The sequence below is a fragment of the Gekko japonicus genome, unplaced genomic scaffold, assembly GCF_001447785.1.
Source record: "Gekko japonicus isolate JY-2015 unplaced genomic scaffold, Gekko_japonicus_V1.1 scaffold729, whole genome shotgun sequence".
Lineage (NCBI taxonomy): Eukaryota > Metazoa > Chordata > Lepidosauria > Squamata > Gekkonidae > Gekko > Gekko japonicus.
The window spans coordinates 569472-592092 of record NW_015175378.1 but is presented as its reverse complement, the minus strand read 5'-3'; positions in this window follow the sequence as shown (position 1 = coordinate 592092).

Below are 22621 nucleotides of genomic sequence, written 5' to 3'. Positions count from 1 at the left end.
AACATATTTGTTTTCTTGTAATTTATTTTTAGACCTGAAGCTTCTCCGTACTTCTCGATTACCTGCATCAATGTTGGTATAGATTCTATCGGATTTTCCACAATAAACACTAGATCATCTGCAAATGCCTGCAATTTATAGACCTCGCCTTTGATCTTAAGGCCCTTTATCAAATCGTTATCTCTTATCAAATCTGTCAGGGTTTCTAATGTAAAAATAAATAATAAAGGTGATAATGGACAACCTTGTCTCGTGCCTTTTTGAATAGCAATATTTTGTGTTGTATCGCCATTTACTATCACTTTTGCTGATTGTTTTGAGTAAATTGCGGATTGAGGCACATTCTTGAGGGGTACAAGGAAAGGTCACCCCACATTGGGGACTCCCTTATGGGGTCTTGGGGTACAGCCAATTTAGCAGCATGCCCAGCTTGGGGTCGTTGATGGGCTCTCACCACGAGGTGGCAAGAGAACCATGCAGCGGCTGGCACCCAATGTGGCTCCCTGGAGGTTGCCACTCCTCAGTGGCACCCCAGCAGGTGGGCTGGGGGTGTGGGGTTCATCAGACAGCAGGCAGGTCACCTGATTCAGGACCCATCCCTAGCCACTGCCAATGCTCAACAAAAGCTGTGGCCTCTTTATTCTCCAAGGTTGCTTGTGTCAATTCCTTGCCTGCAGACCCTCTATGCCCGTGGGGCCACAAGTATAAGGTGCTTTGTTCCACTCAACAGTGATATAATTTATTAAACTGGTCATCATATATTACAGCTTATTAAGAACTAAGCTGAACAAGTCTGTTGAAATGGGATCACATCTGGATTCCTATCCCACTATTAATTCCCACTATGCTATTAATTTATGTATGGTGGTGTTTTTTTTGCTATTTACCTTTTGGCCACATTTTGTAATTCCTGGCAATGTTTTATATCTGTTTGCTACTTGTTTAATCCTCATCTGTTTGCTACTTGTTTAATCCTCTATGGAGTAAATAAATTGTTAGTGTGTTGTTTATCGTGGTGTATTGTGATTTTGGTTTACATTTTATACTGGGATCTCTTGGTGTTTTTTTCTTGGTGACCAGAATACAGGTACAATAAAATTTGCTGTTTGCAGCCGAGGTGAGGAGACTGAACTAGGTTATACACCAGGGGTCCCTGCCAACACCTTTCCTGAGACCCACCAAGGGTTTTTAGACTGCGGGCAGGACCAGGTGGGGATTGTGACGAGCAGGGCTTCTAATTGGCTGTGCAGGTTAAAAGGCATCCTGTTAAAACAGTCTCTTTCTTAAATGTTGAAGAGTTACTATGAGAGTTTTGCATAACCTTTCTCCCTGACATTTTGCGGTTGGTTCCACCTCCTGCAGCAGCCATTTTGGGGTTGTCTGCCACCATATGCCAGAATTCCAAAGGTGCCCACAGGCTCAAAAAGGTTGTGGACTTCAGTTATACACCACGAACCACATTTTAGAATGGTAAACGGGGACCTGTGGAAACCTAACCTGCTTTTTGTAAAAGATCAGTTGGCTGTCATAGTAGATTGACAGTCTGGCTTCCTATATAAGCTGGATGGCCTCCACACAGCAGCTGGGGGGACGGTCTTGAATCACCAGGATCTGTCAGCTCATGTCAAACAACTTACAGGTGCACAGCAAATTAGACTTTTTTGGTTTTCCGACTGAAGAGGCAAATGGATTAACAATGCTAAGTTAGTGGAAATGCCTGGCCTATACAGGAGTAGGCAAATGTGGATGGCCATACTAGTTAGTCATAGGACTATTTTGTATTCTTTGGACATCTTGTCACTATTTAGGTACTAGATGATACAGGTGGATTGGGGGATAAGGGTTTGTATTTTAAGCAAACTTATTTTGTGATTTTTCAGCCAGCTCTGTTTAAATGATATTTAAAAAGGTAAAGGTTCCCTTGCTCGAAAGCCAGTCGAATCCGACTCTAGGGTTGCGGTGCTCATCTCTGTTTCAAAGCCAAAGAGCCAGCGCTGTCCAAAGACGTTTCCGTGGTCATGTGGCCGGCATGACTAAACACCAAGGTGCACGGAATGCTGTTACCTTCCCACTGAAGTGATACATATTTATCTACTTGCAATTTCTTGCTTTCAAACTGCTAGGTTGGCAAGAGCTGGAACTAGAGACAGGAACTCACTCCATCATCGGCAACCCAGGTCTTGAACTGCTGAACTACCGACCTTCCACAGCCTGCAGTTCAGCGTCTTAACCACTTGAGCCACCGCAGCTCCAAATGATATTTAGGGTGTCTTAAATGTTTTCGTTTTTCTCTCCCCCCCCCCATGTTTGTTCTTTACATTTGTTAATAACCCAAAGTAACTGTTTCTTTTATCATGATGGTTTTACTGGAAGTTAGAAAGGCCATTACAGCAGGTGGGAACTCATAATTATTATCATTTTATTCTTATCACCCTGACGCACGAATCATGACACTGTCACAGGCACTGACTGGATGGTAAATGGAAAGTGGATGGGCCACTGGGAAGTGTCAAATCCCAATAACTTGAAAAGGGGGGCACAGGTGTTCTCCATTTAAATAGTTACTGGAATAACACATAGTTGATGACCTCACTGCCCGGCTAGACAACAGTGAACATTTTTATACAGTGGCTGAGTGTGTGTCCTGTTACTACCTTTATAAACAAAAGAGCCCTAGAGATGAAGCTTCCCAGTGACAAAGTTTCTATAAAAAGAAGCCCAGCGAGTTAAGCATCTATGTGAGCTGCAGGTAATTGTTTCTTACCTTTAATATAGTTTAAGCTAAGGGCTGTGCATCTTAGAAGGTAAGGGGTGAGAAAGGAATTCTGTAACAACTTAACTGCTACAGCAGAACTGAGAATGGAACTCAGCTATGCTTAAAGGTTTTTAATTAACAGGTGTTCAGGGCAGAGTAGATCAGCCGTGTCCTGCAGGAGTACCCTCCACCCATCTCTAATCAACACTCATTGTTCAATTGATTGAGCAGCTGACTCACGCACCCTTCTTTAGTAGGTGGTGTGTGATTGGCTAAAACAGGAAGGACTGCTATGTAGGACAAGTCACAAGTAAGAGACCCCCAACAGCCAAGTGTCCATATAAAGAAGAGGCCCAGTGAGAGTATAGGGTGCGATGCCCAATTAAAAGGAGTGCGATGCTCCTCGAGATTTACCTCTAACTCGTTTCCCTTCTGAGGTTTCTGGAGCATCGCACTCCTACCGAGTTTTACCTCTAACTCAGGGTGGGGTTTTTCGAAGCGTCACACTTCATTTTTCCGAGATATGCCCCCTAACTCTTTTAACTTCTGAGGTTTTGGAGCATCGCACTCCTGCCGAGATTTACCTCTAACTCAGAATGAGGTTTTTAGAGGTGTTTTTCTGAGATTCCCCTCTAACTCTTTTAGCTAAGGCTTATGCAGACTCTCGGTCTGACGCGGTGCGACGCCTCTGAAAAACCTCAGAACCTGGTTTTTGCGGTAATCCAGGAAGGAAAAACGTGGACTTGATCACCCGCGTTCCCAAAACCGGAAAAATAGGCTTGCAGATGTTGCCTTGGGTGTCAAGTCGCTGAGCCGGCATCCTAAACTCATATAAAATAAAGTAGAGGCAAGAGGAGTCACTCTCAGCCATAGATAGGGTTCGCAGGTAAACCCAGAGGGGATCAAAGTATCCCGCTCCCGAAACCTGAAGGCGTTCCCCCTTCCCTAGACGGATAGGCCGCAGAGGAGCCAGCCGATCTAGACTGTCGGTTCAAATAAGAACCTGGATTCGAGAGCATATGTAAGGGAGCAATTCCCCCCTCTCGTTTCTCCCCCCCTCTTTTGGGTTTTAAAGATTCCTCCCGGACTGGGCTAACGCAGCCCATTCCCAAAACCTTGCTTTACTGGTCCAATTAGGGGCCAGAATCCAGGGGCATAGCGCGGGAGCGATCCCCCCCCGTTTCCATTTCTCTTCTTTTTGGCGATCCACTTCGCCAGAGGCTAGAGCCTGCACTTCGAAACCAGGATTCACAGCACCACTTTGCTGCGCCCTGATCGCGAGCTGCAAGAGTACTTGAGAACGGAGATCTAGGATGGAGGCGCTGAGACGGCTGTTTGCCCTCGGCTCACCCATCCTTAGCCCATTTGCCAGTAGCAGTACGCTCAGAGCAGGAGGGTACCCTCGATGGTGGGATGTTGTTTCCCTTGAGGACCCACTGTTCTGGCCCATGATCACCTGGGGGCTATGCTTTATTCTGGGTTGGTTGGCATACCACCGCCAGATGGATAAAATGAAAAGGGACTGGAACCAAGAGCTAGACAATATCAGGAAATTATCAGAAGCACGAGCCATCCAACTGATGGAGCGTGCCAATGAACTGGAGCAGGTGCGGAAAGCACATGAAGGAGAGCTCAGAGTACTAAGGGAAGAACATAACTGCCAAGTAGAATCGATGAGGAAAGAGAACAAAGAGGAAAAAGAGAGATTACAGGCAGAAATGGAGACAAAGCGATCTGAACACGTCCATGGGCTTGACTCCCAAAGAAACTATTATGAGGCCCTATTGGAAAAGAAAAAGAATGAATTCGAGGAAGAAATAGGAGAACTACAAAAGGCTAGCGATGAGGAGCTCTACCGAATGAGAGCAGAGAGAGTCAATTTGGTAATAGAAAAGCAGAGTTTGGCAGACGCCATGGAAGACACTAAACGCGCAAGCGCGGAAGCTCTAGATAGAGCGACACAGGCTGAGACAGCTCTAGCAAAGGGGTGAGGTTTGCGCTCCTCCCCGGCGTCTCTCTCTGTTCCTCTCTACTAAAAACTTTCTCTCTTTTTGTTTCCCTTGCAGACGCTGCTAGCAAGCTCTCCCTCTCTCTCACGCAACCGTTTCCCTCCGGGGCGGTTAATTTTTGAAGGGTTTCCCTAAGGGAAACCCGGGGGAAAAAAGAGAGAGAGAGCTCTAGCCAAAGTCACCGAGGAGCTGGCCACAGCACAATCTGCTGCCCGCTACCTCGCTGAACAGAATCATACAAAAAGAGAACTTGCAACGCATGACTCCTGCCATAAAAAGATTGAATCCCTTAAGAAACAACTGGGACTTCAGCGCGTGGTCATATCCGCCATTCACCCTGAAGGTTTGATAGACCTATACGGCAGTGAGTCTGATACTGAAGAGGAGGCAAAATCTTTGAAGGTGACCGAACCTCAAGGATCCCTCCCCATTAATCCAGTCAACACCACTACTCAGACAGTTAAGATTGGCAACAAATCCACGACCAAAACAATTAGTGAGAACCGCCTATGGCGACCTGAGGAAGTCAAAGCTATAGCAGAAGAGCTCGGCTCTCTCAATCAAGAGAACGCCATACAATGGCTACCACCACCTATGTCGGTCTAATGGGAGAAGACTTAACCCTACTAGCCCGTAAATGCGCCACCGGAGCTAGCTTGGCAGCCATTAACGCCGCTATTTCAGTGGGAAACCAAGTGGATGGAACCAGAATTCAGTTGATGAGACAAGTGCACACCTATCTGAACCCAAACTCCAGCTTGAATGCCATATTCTTCCTGAAGAAGCAGGGCGCAAATGAGGACCCAGAGACCTACATGGCCTGAAAACAACTTCTAGGACTTCTTTCTGGCACAATCGATGCCACTAATGACCCTCCAAACTTTGATGTACCGGGCTTCAGGGACGCACTAATTAAAGGCTTTAATGGACAGACCCAATTAGCCATGAACATCTCCGACCCCACACAGGGAACATGGCCCGAACTGGAAACCAGAATAAGGAGAGTGGCCACACTCTTTTTTTTTTTTTTTTTTGGTAAACAAATTTTATTTTCTCAGGAATACAACATATAAAACATTTCATTCTATCAATTGTCTACCCCATTCCCAGTTCCTCCCCTCCCTCCAATGGCTTCCCACAATGCTTCCACCCCTGCTCCAAATTACTTCATATCATCAACAATATCAGTTTTTCATCATTACAATCTAAAGATAACATCGTTTGACTTAATATTGATCTAAACATATTAAGTTTTGTTTCACATCCCAGTTCTTTTCCAGATAAATTTTAAAATCATTCCATTCTCCAAAAAACTCATCGTCTTCTTTGTTATTCAGTTTTTTTGTAATCTTATCCATTTGTGCCATGAACAGAACTTTTTGTATCCATTCTTCAACCTCTGGTACCTTTTCTGTCTTCCAAAACTGAGCATAAATCATTCTCGCTGTCACTATCAGGTACCAGAGTAAAGTTTTTTTAGTCGTATTGACTTCTTCCATTTTGAGTCCCAAAAGCAGAATTTCCGGTGCTTTTTTAAAAGAACATTTCAGTATTTTTTGCATTTCATTGTGGACTTTTGTCCAAAAGTCTACAGCTTTCTCACAAGTCCACCACATATGATAAAATGAGCCCTCATGCCTCTTACATTTCCAGCATTTGTTTGACATATTTTGATTCATATTTGCAATCTTCTTAGGTGTCATGTACCACCTATACATCATCTTATAACAATTTTCTTTAACATTAGTACATGTCGAGATCTTAATAGAGTTTTTCCACAAATATTCCCAAGTTTCCATATCTACTTCCTTATTCATATTAATAGCCCATTTTAACATTTGTTCTTTAACAGTTTCATCTTCAGTATACCATTTTAACAACACCTTATACATTTTAGAAATATTTTTTCCTCCTCCACTCTCCCATACCTTTTCAATTTCATTTTTTTCCTCTCTAAAACCATAGTTTTTTTTGTCAGATCTAAAAAGATCATAAATCTGCATATATTTCAACCACTCATATTCATATTCAATTTCATTCTGCTTTTTCATTACCCACTCTGTTCCCTCTTTTTTAATTAAATCTCTATATGGCAACCAGTCTCTACCTCGCTGTCTTGAGTAAGATATCAACACTTCTACTGGTACAATCCACAATGGTCTTAAGTCACTCTGGTACTTCTTATATCTTGTCCATACCATATACAAAGCTTTTCTCACCAAGTGAAGTTTAAAAAAACTGTCCATTTTTATCTTGTCATACCATAAATATGCATGCCAGCCAAATCTACAATCATGCCCTTCCAACCCCAACAATCTGTCATTTTCAAGCTTCACCCATTGATCCATCCATGTTAGACAAACCGCTTCATAATATAGTCTAAGATTTGGCATTTGTAGACCTCCTCTTTCTTTGGCATCACAAAGTATTTTCATTTTGATCCTTGGTTTCTTGCCTGCCCAAACAAATTTTGACAACTCTTGTTGCCACTTGGCCAACAAATCCGTTTTATGCAGAATTGGTATTGTTTGGAACAGGAACATCAAACGTGGTAGGACATTCATTTTTATAACTGATATTCTTCCCATCAGTGATAAGTTCATTTTATCCCATTTCTTAAAATCTTGAGTCAGCTTAGTCCATAATTTCTCATAATTATTCTTATATAGGTCTATATTTTTTGCCGTTAATTCAATTCCAAGGTATTTTGTTTTTTTAACTACTTCACATTGTACCAGTTCTTGTAGTTCCACTTGTTTTTGTTTGATCATGTTTTTACATATAAGTTTTGTTTTATTCTTATTTACGTAAAAGCCGGCCAATTCTCCAAACTCCTTTATTTTTTGAAAAAGCAATGTCAATTTTTCTGTTGGGTTTTCCACCATAAACATTACATCGTCTGCAAATGCTCGATATTTGTATTGGTGTCCTTTATGTGTCAAGCCCTTTATTTCTTGATCGTACTGTATTTTTTGTAAAAGTATTTCCAATACCCAGATAAATAATAACGGTGATAACGGACAACCTTGCCTTGTTCCTTTCTGTACTTTGAAGTTATCTGTCAGTTCTTTATTCACATTTATTTTAGCTCTTTGTTCAGAATAGATAGCTTCAATACAATTTCTAAAATGTTGTCCCGCTTCAATCTTTTCCATCATCTGGTGCATAAAATTCCAATTAAGATTGTCAAAAGCTTTTTCTGCATCAACAAACAGAAAAGCTACTTCTTTTTCTGGGTGCTTTTCATAATATTCAATTGCGTCCATTACTATTCTTACATTGTCTCTAATCTGCCTTTTGGGTAAAAAGCCCGCTTGATCTTCAGAAATTACCGTTTGTAAATAGTTTTTCACCCTTTCTGCAATAATTTTTGCAAAGATTTTATAATCGTTGTTCAAAAGAGATATTGGCCTGTAGTTCTTTACATTTGTTGAATCTTGTCCTTCCTTTGGAATCAAAGAAATAATTGCTTCTTTCCATGAGTCCGGCACCTTTTTGTTTTCTCTTATTTCGTTGGTTAAAGCTTCCAGGACCGGGGAAATTTCTTCTTTCATCTTTTTGTAGAATTTCGCTGTAAATCCGTCCGGCCCAGGCGCCTTCCCCAACTTTGTCTCTTCTATTGCCTTCATCACTTCTTCTTTTTGAATTGGACCATTTAATAAATCTTTGTATTCCTTACTTATTTTTGGTAGTGGAATCTCCTTTAAATATGTTTTAATCTTCTCAAGATCAACTCTAGTTGTTTGGAATAGTTTAGCATAATACTTGAAGAAACATCTCTTTATTCCATTAGGATCAACGAACTCTTTTCCATCTTCTATTATTTTGGTTATCATTCTTCTCTCTCTTCTAGCCTTAAGTTGCCAAGCTAAGTATTTTCCCGGTTTGTTCGCCCCTTCAAAAGATTTCTGTTGTAACTTCTTTAAATTCCAATACATTTCCTGATTCCAAGTCTCATTCAGTTGTTCCTTCAGCAACTTTAATTCTTTAATAATTTGCTTTTTTCCAGGCTTCTTTTTTAATTCCTTTTCTTTCTGAGCAATTTTTTCTAACACTTCTGTTTGTTTTTGAAGTTTTTCCTTTTTTTGCTTCACGTTTTGCGAGATGAGAATTCCTCTCATCACCGCTTTATAAGCATCCCATACAATCTGTATCGGTGTTTCTTTATTTAAATTTTGTTGAAAGAATTGTTTCGTTTCTTCCTTTAACATCTCAATTACTGTTTTCTTATCCAACAAGTCTTCATTAATCCTCCACAGAAAGGGTTTTTTCCTTTCTGTGGAACTCCATACCACCGGATTGTGATCTGAATTACATCTTGGCAAAATTTCAGTCTTATGTGTTTTCATTGATAATTCTTCAGACATCCAAATCATATCAATTCTGGAAAAAGAGCAATGTCTATTGGAATAAAAAGTAAAGTCTTTCTGCATCGGGTTCCATTTCCTCCAAACATCTTCTAATTTTTCTTGCTTAACTAATTCAAAAAAATTCTTTGGCAGTTTTCCGCTGAATTCGTTGTCCTTTTGTGGTTTTCTGTCTACACGATCTATTGTCCCATTAAAGTCTCCGGCCATAATAACTTGCTCATAAGTCAATTGTTGTAATTGGTCAGTTATATCCTTAAAAAATTTTTCCTTTGCTCCATTGGGTGCGTACACGTTGATCAACAATGTTTTTTTCTGCTGAATCATTAATTCCACACCCACGTATCTGCCATCTATGTCCTTAAAAATTTCTGTAGGTTGTAACTCCTTCTTCACATATGTCACAACTCCTTTTTTCTTGTTTGAGGCCGCAGAACAAAATTCAATTCCAAATAAAGCATTCTTTAAATATTTTATATCCTGTTTTCTAATATGTGTTTCTTGCAAGCATATCACGTTGCATTTCTGTTTCTGTATCCAATGATTGATTCTTTTCCTCTTGTTTGGTGAATTTAATCCATTAACATTCCATGACAACAATTTGTACTCCATTATGCGTTTTATTTTAAAGTTCTCCAAAGACGTCCGCATTGTCCGCCTTAAATTTATAAAAGTCCATCATCGATCTGATCTGAATCCTCCCACCTTGATACGTAAAGGATAAACCTTGTGGAATCTCCCATCTATATCTGATGCTCAAAGCTCTGAGTTTGTCCGCCAAGGATTTATACCTTTTCCTGTCTTGCAGTATTGTTCTTGGGAGTTCTCTCATCACCATAATTTTGTTTCCCTCTATTTCAAAAGGGACGGTGAATTGCTTCTTGAATATCTCCTCTGTTGTTGATCTTGTTACAAATTGTACAATTACATCCCTTGGTAAATTCTTCTTTTCTGCAATTCTGGAGTTCACTCTATAAATCAAATCAAAGTCTGAGTCCATTGACCCTTCCTCCTCGCCCAGAAAAGCCGTTATCACTTCCATCATTTTTTCTTTTAAGTTCTCATTCTCTGTTTCCTTAATGCCTCTGAATCTCAGATGAGTCTGCATCCTTCTGAACTCCATCATTGTCTCTGATCTTGTAATTTGTTGAGTCAAAGAATCTTGTTTCTCTTCTATTTTTTGTATCTTCTCCTCTGTCTCTGTAGTCTTGGTTGCATTTGCTTGAACATCCTTCTTAACTCCTTCCATTTCTTGCTTGATTGAAGTTATTTCTGTAGTAACCAGTTCCTTCAATGCTGTTATGTTCTTCTCTTGGACTTCTTCTAGATGTTTCAGATGAATCTGAGTTTGCTTCTCCAGTTGGTCCCCCAATGTTTTTTCTATCTGCTCCCCCATGGCTTGTATTGCCTCTGTCATTCTCTTCTCCATTGCTTCCATGGAGGCCTGCATCTCTTTTTTCTCGCTTTACCTTGTCATTTTGGGGGTTGAAGTAGATCCAATCCTAGGTCTCACAACCGGTTTAAGTTCTGGGTCTGAGTCGGCTCTTTTCTTGCCTCTCCTGGTCTCCGTCTTGGCGATTTCTTTCCAATTCACAGATTCGCAAAATAAAGCACTCTTCTAGATGATAAGATTTAGTCCTCCATGCCTCTCTGTTTACGCTTTCCAAAGACCCTTAGAAATATATTAAAAAAGCAAATTTAGTTGAAGTCCTCCTCAAAATGTCGGGCGCAACTTCTCTATGGTAATTTCATGTAGAGTAGGTCAGATTGGTATTTTGCAGGCCCTTCCTTCCGCATAAAACTCACTTCCGGTCCGGCACCTTTAAAAGTTCCACTGTCTTCCTTTCGCTAATGCCCGTCTAGGAATTCAACTTCCTGGATGTTTCACACGGACCTCTTTCTTTGTGACACCAGCCTGCTCTTCCCACGCTATTGTTCGTGAGTTTCGATTTTACAGTTGCGCACACGGCTCCATCTTCACCACAGGAATGTTAAACAATAAGCGTTTTTACAGTTTTTAAAGGCTTCAATCAACTTTTTTCTCTCCGGAATCGGATTTCTGGGATTTACTATTCATTTTCCGCTCAACCGCTTAATTCAAATTGACTCCAAACTCAGTTCAGGTAAGCGGCACGTTTTTGTTATCTAGCACGTTCAAAACGGGTTTCGCATTGTTTCTTTTAACTCACAGTTGTTGTCCTTCTTCAAAGAGGTCGGCTGACGAAGAATTTATGCCGGTAATCCGGCTCGATCGGCCACTATAGAGTTGCTTGGCACTTGCCTTCTTCGTGGGAGGAGGTCAAAGCCCAATTCAGCTTCTTCCGAAGCTGGATTACGCCAACCTCACACTCCCTCTAGGGCGCTGCTGCCTGCTTGTCCCCCCCCCCTCGCTGGGGAGTGATGCGTTGGGCTGTGTATTGCCCAAACTGTCAAAAGTGGCCGTCGCTCGCTTCGCACGATCGCGAAACGCTTCAGTCCTCCATCTTAGCCAGACCGGAAGCCCCCGAGAGTGGCCACACTCTTAAGAGGGTCTGGAAGTTTGAAACTCCCAAAGGCAGGAAAGAGGAGAGATAAGGAGGAAGAGGAACCAACCATTATGGCAGTAACCTATGCCAATAATTGACCACACGATTACCCCAACTCCCGAAGCCCCTACAGCCCAACGGGAGAACCGGGGAAAAAATATGGGAGATTCATGGGAGGTTACCAGGAAAGGAGAAATGGAAGACGCTTCCACAGAGGTGGAGGCACGTACCGCGGGAGAATGGGTCAACGTTATGGACCCAGTCCTGTGCAGGCGCACCTCCAACCCTCTGTCCCGCCCTTGCCATCTTATAATCAGGCTCCGCTGCCAGGGACCCACCAAGGGTCCTCTGTTTACCAAAGCACCCCGACCCTTCTAACGCACCTCCCGGCTTTCAGCCGCAGGTGCCCGGACAAACTTTTTAGAACAATCGACAGCAGGACCAAACTGGGGGGGGGAGGGCAAGTCAAGGGAGACCCTCTGCATTGGCATGCATGGATGCGCCTGAAAGAAAAGGGATATGACATGGACCAATTTCATCAGCAGCCTGATGAAGTCCTCCTTCAGACTCTTGTCAATGATGAGAGGTCTGGAAATCGCCCTTCAGCCCCCGTGGCAACGAGCCGCCCCGTTGGGACCAACCCCTTCGTGGAAACACTCAGACACATGGAATAGGGATGCCCGGGGTGCAAAAGTCTCTCCCAAGGAGTCGTGGCTAAGTTTCAGCCGGACCATTGGGGAAGGCCGACCATGGACGCAGGGATCAGGACCCCAGGGACAATAACCCCTGCCATTCTACTCGTTGACACTGGTGCTGCCACGAACATCTTAAGTCCGCATCTAGCAGAGAGAGGCCAGCCCTCGGGAGCGCATGTATCCCTCTCTGGCTTTGTGGGAGGTTCCCAAAGGGAAAGACATTGCAACGAAAGTCAGACACCATTTTTTGCTTGCTTGTAAAAGGTTACTTGACAAAAGTCTGGTTCAGGCTTCAAGGCCTGTTTGGGCCTTGGACTGCCTCAGAGAGTGTGCTTGTAGAAGCTAAGAGGTGCATAAGATTTTCCCTAGAGACAGAGGAGATGGAGATAATGAGGAGAGGAGTTGTCCTTGACTTCACAGCTGCCTGTGCTTAGCAATGCCGGCCTGTAAGCAATTAGCCAATTAGTGCATTCCTGAATGGTTAGCACCTGTGTGTAGGGGGAATGGGACCATAACTGTTAGTTTTGGGTTTCGTTTCTCCTAAGCTCACAAGTAAGTATTATGGGTTTCTCCCGCCACAGGTTCTTCCGTGGCCGTATCGGCCGCTGCGGTGGGACTGGCGCAATCCGTGCCGAGTTCTTTGAAGCTGCCCAACGAGGGACGGGGTTCGGGAGGCATATTTGGGGACTGGGAAGGCCTTGGTCTGAAACCCCTGCCAAGCAGGAGGGGACGCGCTCGGGCGAGAGACCACGGAATCTTGCCCTTACATATAGATGCTACCATGGAAGGGGCCAGGCGGGTAGATACTTCCCCACAACCCGAGACTCCTGGGGTTAACGGAGGCGAGAACACTAAGGTTAAAACACTGAGATTGGGAACACACGTGAAGCAAGGGGAGCGGATTGGGGAAATAGGCTAATGGGGAGCACATGGGGTAGGGTGAAGAATGTAACACTGCAATAAAAGAAAGAAACAGAGGACACCGGGGAGGAAGTCGGCGAATCATGGCGACCCAGATAGAGAACGTGCGCACGATAGACAATTTGGCTGGGAACAATAGCTGGTGTGTGACGCTAACACCCAGCACGTTCAATTTCTGAGGTGTCTGTTTCTGAGTCTATACGAGTCCCACCACGGCCACGGGATATTCGGAGCCAGTGAGTGCATGCGAACGCGACAGGGTTATCATGGTCACCCTGGTTATGAGCAAAGCTGACATCACTTTGCAGGACTCTGAATGGTCGGAGGCCTAGGCCGTTTAGAGACCTCTTTTTCTATAAAGTAACTCAGTGGTCAGTGACCATTAGGACTGCCTGGCTGGTCAATACTCCATGCAACCCCACTATGGCTTGATGCTTTTGGATACTACCCGGATGGGCTGTGCATTTGGACTACTTCTGTTTCTTTGGACTTATGTCATCTTGAACCTGAAAACGGGTAACCTTTGTAAACTGCTTGTAAGTATTAGCTATGCTGGAAAAGCTTAGAGTTTGTTATTTTTCCTTCACTGCCTGAAGTCTTGTGTTTTACCTAACTTTGCACAATTTACTTAAATAAATTATATTTTTATTCTGTCTTGGTTTTGACTTCTTGAACCTCAAAGGCTAAATCTATTGTCTTAGACTGTAAGGGTGCTTCTACTACCAAAATAATATTTTTGTCTTAGTTCAGTCTGTGGTGGAGACTGCAGAACTGACATTTGATTTGAATTCCAGAGCCAGCCTGGAGATTTGGGTTACTTTGCTCCAGTCCTGTTGGGAACTAATAAAGTGACCTGGTGGCAGACTACCTTGGTACTTTGAAGGGGTTACCTAGAATTCCTTCAGAGCTTTTTGGTAAAAGTGCTTTGTTATCTGTTCTTTGAACCCAGACTGTGTGCCTGGAGAGGTGCAAGTCTGTGACAGACATCCCCCTCTCTGTGGGTGAGCTTTCAGCCAGGGTCACTGCCTGCTGCAGCCGGGGAGAGAACGACGGCATTCTTGGCGGCCCTTCTTTTGGGAGCATGGCCTGACCATTGATCTGGCGAATGGCTTCCTGTGGCAAATCCCAGGGGGGCCCTGCGAGATCAATGCAGTACATCGCTGTGCAGCCCTGAAAGCTCCCCTACCCCTCACTTCTGTGGCCGAGGACAGGTGGGAGGAGGAGTTTCCAGAAGTCTGGATCAAAGATAAAGCCGAGTGCGGCACAGTAAAGGATGTGTGCTTCCTCATCAAAGGAAATGACCCTAAGCCTCAGAAACAGTACAAATATCTGGCAGAGGCCGAGGAAGGAATTGCCCAAACTATACAAGGACTAATCCAATGGGATGTCATAATCCCCATGCAATCAATCTGCAACGCCCCGCTTTGGCCCGTTCTTAAAGCGGACGGAGTCACGTGGAGAATGACCGTGGACTTCCGTGCTCTGAATGCGGCGACGCCTCCAGTTGTCCCAGTTGTGGCCAAATACAATGAGATCCTAGCCGCCATTGCCGGAGGATCTAGATCAGGGGTCCTCAAACTATGGCCCGGGGGCCACATGCGGCCCGCCGAAAACATTTATCCGGCCCGCCGGGTGTTTATCCTGCAATTGAGGGTCTCCTCTGTGGATTCCACCAAGGGCTCCTGGGAGGGCTGCGCGGGCGAGGGCTGTCTGGAAGAGCCCTGCTCGGAATTTGTTCATAGGTTTTTTTAAAAAACTGTAGTCCGGCCCTCCAACGGTCTGAGGGACAGTGAACTGGCCCCCTGTTTTAAAAGTTTGAGGACCCCTGATCTAGATTTTATAGTGTGATCGATCTGGCTAATGTGTTTCACTCAATCAGACTCCATGAGTCCTGTTGGTACAAGTTTGTCTTCACCTTTCGCAGCCAACAGTACGTTTTCAAAAGGACACCACAGGGTTTCCACTCCAGCCCCAGAATTTGCCACGCACATGTTGTGCAGATGTGGGAGCGCTTGAAGCCCTCGTCAAAGGCTCACGTGCTCTCGTATGTAGATGACATCCTTGTTCACGCCCCTACAGCTGAAGAGGTCACTGACATAACCAAGGAGGTTATGAATCTAATAAGAGACACTGGCTTTAAGGCCAGCAGAGAAAAGGCACAGCTTGTTCAAACCAATGTAAAGGACCTAGGACTAGCACTAGGGCCCAACGGCAGAGCCCCATACACGCAGAGAATGGAAGTCATCTCTCAGCTCCCTGCCCCTACAGATGTGCCTTCGCTTAGAGCACTCTTGGGAACTTTCAATTTTTCCCGCAACTTCATTGAAGCCTTTGCAGACAAAGCGCAAGGTGAGGTGAGCCTACCACCAGGCGTACCGGAGGCGGACGTCATCCTCCGCACCGAAATCGCCTACCACCACTTCTGGGCGGTAGCCTGGGATGCGTTAACCAACAACCCCAACAGCCTTCTCCACTTGTTCCAGGTGCAGCCCCTCTTTCGAGGGGATGTGTGAATAGTTACGAGCTATGTCCGCTCAGGGGAAGTGCCTGCGAAAGACATTGCCCGGCAGCTGCAACGAGAAGGAGCACACATCCTCTACGGCCCGCTAGAATGCATGGATGAATTTAACATCTGGACCTGCGAGTACAGAATTATTGTAAAGTTTCCTTACGACGAGGTGGGGCATATTAGACATCTGCCCCGGTATTTTTTTCTGGGCGCAGATCGGGTCATGCTCAGGTATACGGGGCAGCCACCAGCCTGCCATGTGTGCGGGTCATATCAACACCTGCGGAGGGAGTGCCTCAGTGCCCTCTGCAGCCGGTGCGGAAACCGAGGGCACCCGGCAGGGGCGTACCACAATACACCGGTCTGCGGCCTCTGTGGGAGCCATGCACATCCATATTGATGGTGCCCGCAGAGCACACAGAACGCTGCCTGCTCGGAAGACGAGCTCCAAACGGCATGGGACACAGAAAGAATAAGGCAGTCCCAGCGAGAGCAAGAGTGGAGAGAGGCAGAGCGCCGGTGGGAAGCTGAAGAGCACAGAGATGCACGCACCGAGAGCAGCCGACAGCGGCGACACGACCACACTGCCAACAACCGGGACGACCGGACGCCCAAGCCACCTGCGACAAGCGAGCTGGGGAAGACGAATGGACACTCGTCCAGAGGAAAAAACGACGGGCCCCATACGCCACGGGCATGCAAGGCGCCACCATGAGAGCAACCAGAGCCGCGGACAGACCACATGAAAAGGAGGAGGAGGAGAAGGAGAAGGAGGAGGAGGAAGAGGAGGAGGAGGAAGAAGAGGAGGAGGAGGAAGAGGAAGAGAGCTCAGTAGCGTGGAAATCGGCAAAAGAGCGGTGGCAAGAAGGACGGGCGGCAACAAGAACCCATCAGCAGCAGGAACCAGGTACACCGCAGCAGGCATCGTCACCAGTCCACCGCAGTCCGTCACCCATGGAAATCCCAGAGCTCGCACCGGCGGGAGAGACTGGGAAGGAGCACCAACCAGCACCAGCAGCCGCTGGAAAACCACAGCGACCGCCACGCCGGGCAGACTGGCGGAGACGAGAACCACCAGAAGCAGAGACTGAAGACGGGCAAACAGCTGGCAGAGGAGCAAACAGCGACAGCACACACGTTACGGCTCTGCAGGGAAAAACAAACCCCCCAGCAGTACCATTGGTGGTGCGGCCAAAAAAGCCGCCAGACCCATTGACGCTGCAAGTGGTGGGACAAGCCTTCGCAAAAGCACTCCAACAACCGCAGCAGCGGGAAATAACAGGAGCCGGAGAGCGCCAACCCTCGCCGCCGCTCTACAGCGACACGGATGACAGGGATGACGTCTTCAACCGGCTGCCGATGGACGAGGATGACACGTTTGATTTCGCCAGGCAATCGGAGAGGAGAGGGAGGAGGCGGCAGCGACGAATGCCCAGTGAAGAGACCACCGTCGGGACGACCAGGAGCTTCTCAACCAGCAGAGATGATGGCAGGTTCACCTAGCAGACACGGCTCAACACTGGCGCCAGAGCCAGCACCACAGCGACACAAAGTCACAGTAGCGACCTGGAGCATCGGCGGACTCCGCACCAGGAGACGGCGGCGTGAGCTTTTCACCGCCATGGCCCACATGCACTTTGATATCATCCTCCTGCAAAACACGCACCTGAGCAGCCCGGCGCACATCCGAGCTGCAGAACGGGACTGGCGCCGGTGGGGCCCCTCGCATTGGGTAGGGACCGCCGCCGCCGCCGCGACAGGGGCCGCCACAGGAGCAGGTGAGACAGAGACCAACGCCTCGGCATCCCGTGGAGGTGGGACAATCCGAATTGGCGGGTCGGGAACATCCGCGAAATCGACCCCGGCCACGTCCAGGTGGTGGACGTCGACCTGTGGCCAAGGGACCTAAGAGCCCATGGGAGCAGCAGCAGGAAACAAGTCATCCAACCGACCTACGGCCTGCACCAGCCAGAGAGGGAGGCAGAGCCAGCGGGCGAGACGCATCTGCACCTCCGAGTGATCAACATCTCGCAGCGACAGGCAGAGATGCTGCGACAGGCCGCCAGGCTCCGGGACCAGCTGCGGATGTACGGGGCCGCCACGGAGGGAAGGGCGCGGATAGTCACGGGCACCTTCAGCGCACGCGCCATGCCTGGGGACCGCCTCTGACTCCAGCCAGCCGAGCAAGAGCAACTCACCCTAGACGAGCAGCGCCTACAAGCGCTGCTCACAGAACACCTGCACCTGGAAGAGAAGGGTCTGTCACAACAGCATGGCACAGACGGTGTACGGCAAGAGAGGTACCCCCACGATGGTGAGGCACGCCAAATCCGCCGGACGAGCACCACCACTACAGGCAACGGAGCCAGGGGCAACAGCAACGCGTGCCCATATACGTACCGGACGGGACAGCTCCGGGCACGCTGGACCCGCATCTGGTCAGAACGGACCCGCATCTGGTCAGAACGGACCCGCATCTGGTCAGAACGGACCATGCAGGCCGCGGAGAGGCGAACGATCGACACGGAGTGGGGGTCGCACGCCCTATTGGGACTCCGCTTACAGACGCACAGTAAAGAGTGGACGCACAAGCAAGACCGCTGGCGGCTCCGGAAAAACTTCTTCGCGTACAAGCCGCATGCCGACAAGATCACATGGCTCCTGGCATGGCATCTCGCCGTCCACGGACCAGAGGAGAGAGAGGACACTGACCCCGAGCCGGAGCGCGAGCAGCAACCATGGGAAGACTGTTGGGAAGAGAGCAAGACACGTGTCATGAGCCGCTGCCAAGAACTAGAGGCACAGCAGCGGGAGCAAGAGCTCCGACAATACCACCAAGCACTGAGCGGCGAGCAACAGGCAAAAGAGCAGCTGGCGCGGGGCGGAATCATAGATGGCAGGAAACTGAGGCATGACCAACAGACCATGGACTCGGATACCAGCCCGGCAGCTCCCGAAGGGACTCTTTGAGTTTTTATTTGTGTTTGTGTATTGTTAACTGAAAAGAAATAAAATGTACACGGGGGAACCCACAGTTAAGGAAAGACAGGTGGAGGAGTAGCGTAAGGTAGGAGTAAGTTAGATGTAGGCACGTTAGGGTAGGCACGGGGGGGGGAAGCAAAGCCAATGATGGAGAGGCGAGCTGCGCCTCCGAGGACCAGCTGCTGCCCGAACTGTGACCGAGCACGTGGGGGGGGGACAGTCAGAACCCGGGAGGAGCAGACAACGCGGAGGAAAATGGAACGCCGAGGGACGGGTGGGAAAATTGAAAAGGCCGCTGAAAGAAGCAGCGCCCCAAGACCCGAGAAGGGACTGTGAAGGGAGTACACACGGAGAAACTCCGAGCGGGAGACGGCCCAGCTGCCCCGCGGGTGAGGGAGTGGGGGAGAGAGGCCCAGAGACGCAGGGAGCCAGACCGGGGAGGGGGAGCAGACCCCAAGACCATGATGACACACCACAGGGAGCCTACATCGGCAAGGGAAGACACACAAGGGAAACAAACATGGTACACAAGCACCCGGAAAGGGCAGCCAGTGAAAGAGGGGCATACCCCACCAAGAGAACAGGGAAGGCGGGCAGACCCCAGCCAGAGGCAACCGTGAAGGGGCAGCAGCACCGAGAGTGAGTGGGCAGGGACATGTGAGTGTCAGAAGGAGTGCTTGTGGAAACACAACAGACCAGTGAGGTAGGCCAGCCCACCCATAAAGGGAGCAGCCCAGCAGCAGGGGGCCAGATCCCAGAACAGTGGAAGGGCAGCACCACCGAGAGTGAGTGGGAAGGGACATGTGAGTGTCAGAAGGAGTGCTTGTGGAAACACAACAACAGACCAGCGAGGTAGGCCAGCCCACCCATAAAGGGGGCAGCCCAGCAGCCCGGGGCCAGACCCCAAGCCAGAGGCAACAGTGGAAGGGCAGCACCACCGAGAGTGACTGGGCAGAGACATGTGAGTGACACCACCAGCCCAGCGAGGAACCGCAACTCTAAAAGTATATTGTTATATTAACACTTTTATTAATAGTATTTAGATTAACATGGATATGATCTCCTCCTCTTGGGTTTTTAGTGTAGTGTGGTTATCTATCCTGTATCCTTAGATGCTGGCCCCCCTCCCTCTCTTGAGCTCAAGGTAGCTCCACCCAGTCCCAGGTTGATGGCTTCTCACCATTCATGGATAATGGGGGGACTTGGGGAAGGAGGGCGTCAATCTGAAGGAAGAGTACACGATCTCTTTGAAGGGAACCCTTCCTTGGTATATAAACAGATGTCTTTTCATGCTAAGAATATGCCTCTGAGGGGACGGGGGGGGGGGGCCCTGTCATAGTGGGAAATCATCATTAAGACATGTAGACAGCTGGGCTTGTGATGGGCATGTCAGACTGTACGGTGAATTGTTTCCCTGGGGCAAAGGCCACAGACATTACCAGTCATCTGGAAAGCCTGAACAAGAGTGCTGGCGGAGGACTCGGTGTCATGGTGTATATGGGCACCAATGAATTGGGGAAGTGTAGTTGGGAGGTCCTGGAAGCCAAATAAAGTTGCTAAGGAGAAGACTAAAAGCCAGGACCCTCCAAGGCAGCTTTCTCTAAAATACTACTGGTTCTACACACAGGGCCAGCAAGACAGGCACAGATGAGGAATCTCAGTGAGTGGATGAGACCATAGTGTAGATATCTGTTAGGCACTGGGGATTTTCTGGGACAGGCTGGACCTGTACAAAAGGGATGGGCTCCAGTCAAACCAGGATGGGACCAGACTGCTGGCAGGTAGCATAAAAAGGTGGCAGGGCAGCTTTTAAAGTGAACCTTGGGGGGGGGGGGGGAACCAGACGGAGCTGAGAAGGTTCCAGAGTCTGGGCAGATGCAGTGGAAATGCTTCCAGTTGCCTCAACAGAGACGGGAAAAGATATAAAAAGTGAGGATAAAGTCAAACAGGACAGCCAGTCAAAGAGAGGCCTGGAGAGAAACACAGTGTGGAGGTGTTTCTGTGCTTCACGCCAGAAGCCTCCGAGCCAAAATTGGCAAGTTGGGCTGCTTAATTATACGGGAAAATATAGACACAGGGTGCTTTCACTCACACTAAACAGTGCACTTTCAATCCACTTTCAGTGAAAGGAAAAAACAAACATGCCCCATGCGGATGGCCAGAAAGGCTTCTTTTCCCCTTCTCCCATCTGCAACTGGATCCATCTACTACAAAGGGATGGGGGGCAAAGGCACGGGCTCAGCCCCTCTGCCTCCAGTCTGGGGATAGATAGTCAATCACTCTCACTGTCCGAGTTGGCTCCCAGGAGGCGTAGCAAAGAAGAGCCTGGCCCTTCTTGGCCCCGAAGGCAGCAAAGCATTGCTGGCCTCTGTGCTCTCACTCCCAACACCCGAGACCACCAGCCCGTTCGGAGCCCTGGCTCCACTGGAGGTCCTGTGATCCCCCGTTCTCTGTGTCGCCACCAGTCCCGAGAGTGTGGCCTTGCTGGTCAGCTTGCCTGGGCTCCCTCTCCCAGCATCCCACCTTCCGCTTTTTCACCGGGGGCTCTAAATCCTCCTGCAAGATGTCTGCAGGTTTAGCTCTCGTTAACGTCTTTGCGTGGGCCTGAGCGGGGTCTCCTTCATCGGAATTCGAGTCCTCCAGGAGCTGCCCGGCCTGGGCTTGCTCCAGCATAGCTCTCATCTCCCTCTCGTCCTCCTCCACGGCCGGCCACTCCTGCTCTTCCCTTGTGCTCCTCGCACTGCTGCAGCATGGATTCCAAGTCCACAGAGGGCCCCTGTCACTCTTTCAGGCGTACAGTGGCACTGTGTGAAATGGCAAGATCCGTTTGCAAAATGGCCGCTGTAGTGGATTGAAACGGCATTATTTAACGTGAGCGAAAGCGCCCAGAGTGAGCAAGACAGAAGCATGATGAAGAGAGATAACCAGTGGATATGGTCATCTCTAGATACAAACTCTAAGGCAGAGGTGTCAAACTCGTTTGTTACGAGGGCCAGATCTGACATAAATGTCACTTTGTCAGGCCAGGCCATGCGTGCCATAAAACGTAAATCCGGGTATGGGAGATATAACTTTCATAAAGGATGTAGGCAAACCCAATTATCCATATTATTTTTTAGTCAAAATACACATGCTTAAAACATTAACACTCTGGTGCCCACCCTCCCGCTTCCACTGCCCATTACACATTAGCACTGGGACAGGATACAGGGACATAATGCACAGCTTCTGTCATCTGGCAACAAAGGCAGTGACCAGTTGCTTGCAGGCTGAATAAGAGCCCTGGCACGGGCCGGTTCTGTCCCATGGGCCTGCACGTTTGACGCCCCTGCTCTAAAGGGAATGGTGGGGAAGAGCACGCTTGAGAGAGTTTTGCTATGTACGTCAAGTAGGGCATAGTGTCCAACAAGCTAGAAATGTTTAAAAGGGCCAACTCATTCCACAGAATCACTGTGGCTGACAATACCAGTACCCCAAAGTAATCTAGTGCTGGGGATGTGCTATTGGCAAAATGCTCAGTGATCCCTGAGTTGGAGAATGATTATGAGGGAGACAGCCAAAGGAGAGGAAAATGTAATAACGGGCAACTAGCCTCATATTGACTGGATAAACACATATTCCAATCTTGCCAAAGAGACAGCAGGCCCCAGCCAGCAAGGGCAGACACCACCCAGGAGCCCAGAGGAAAGGGGGCAAACCCCCGGGGAGAGTGTGAGTGTTGGTGCAGACAACAGGCAGGCCAGGCAGGCCAACAGGTAGGCCAAGCAGCGCCCATAAAGGGCAGCAGGCCCCAGCCAGCAAGGGCAGAAACCCCCCAGGAGCCCAGAGGAGGGGGGAGAAGCCCCCGGGGAGCATGTG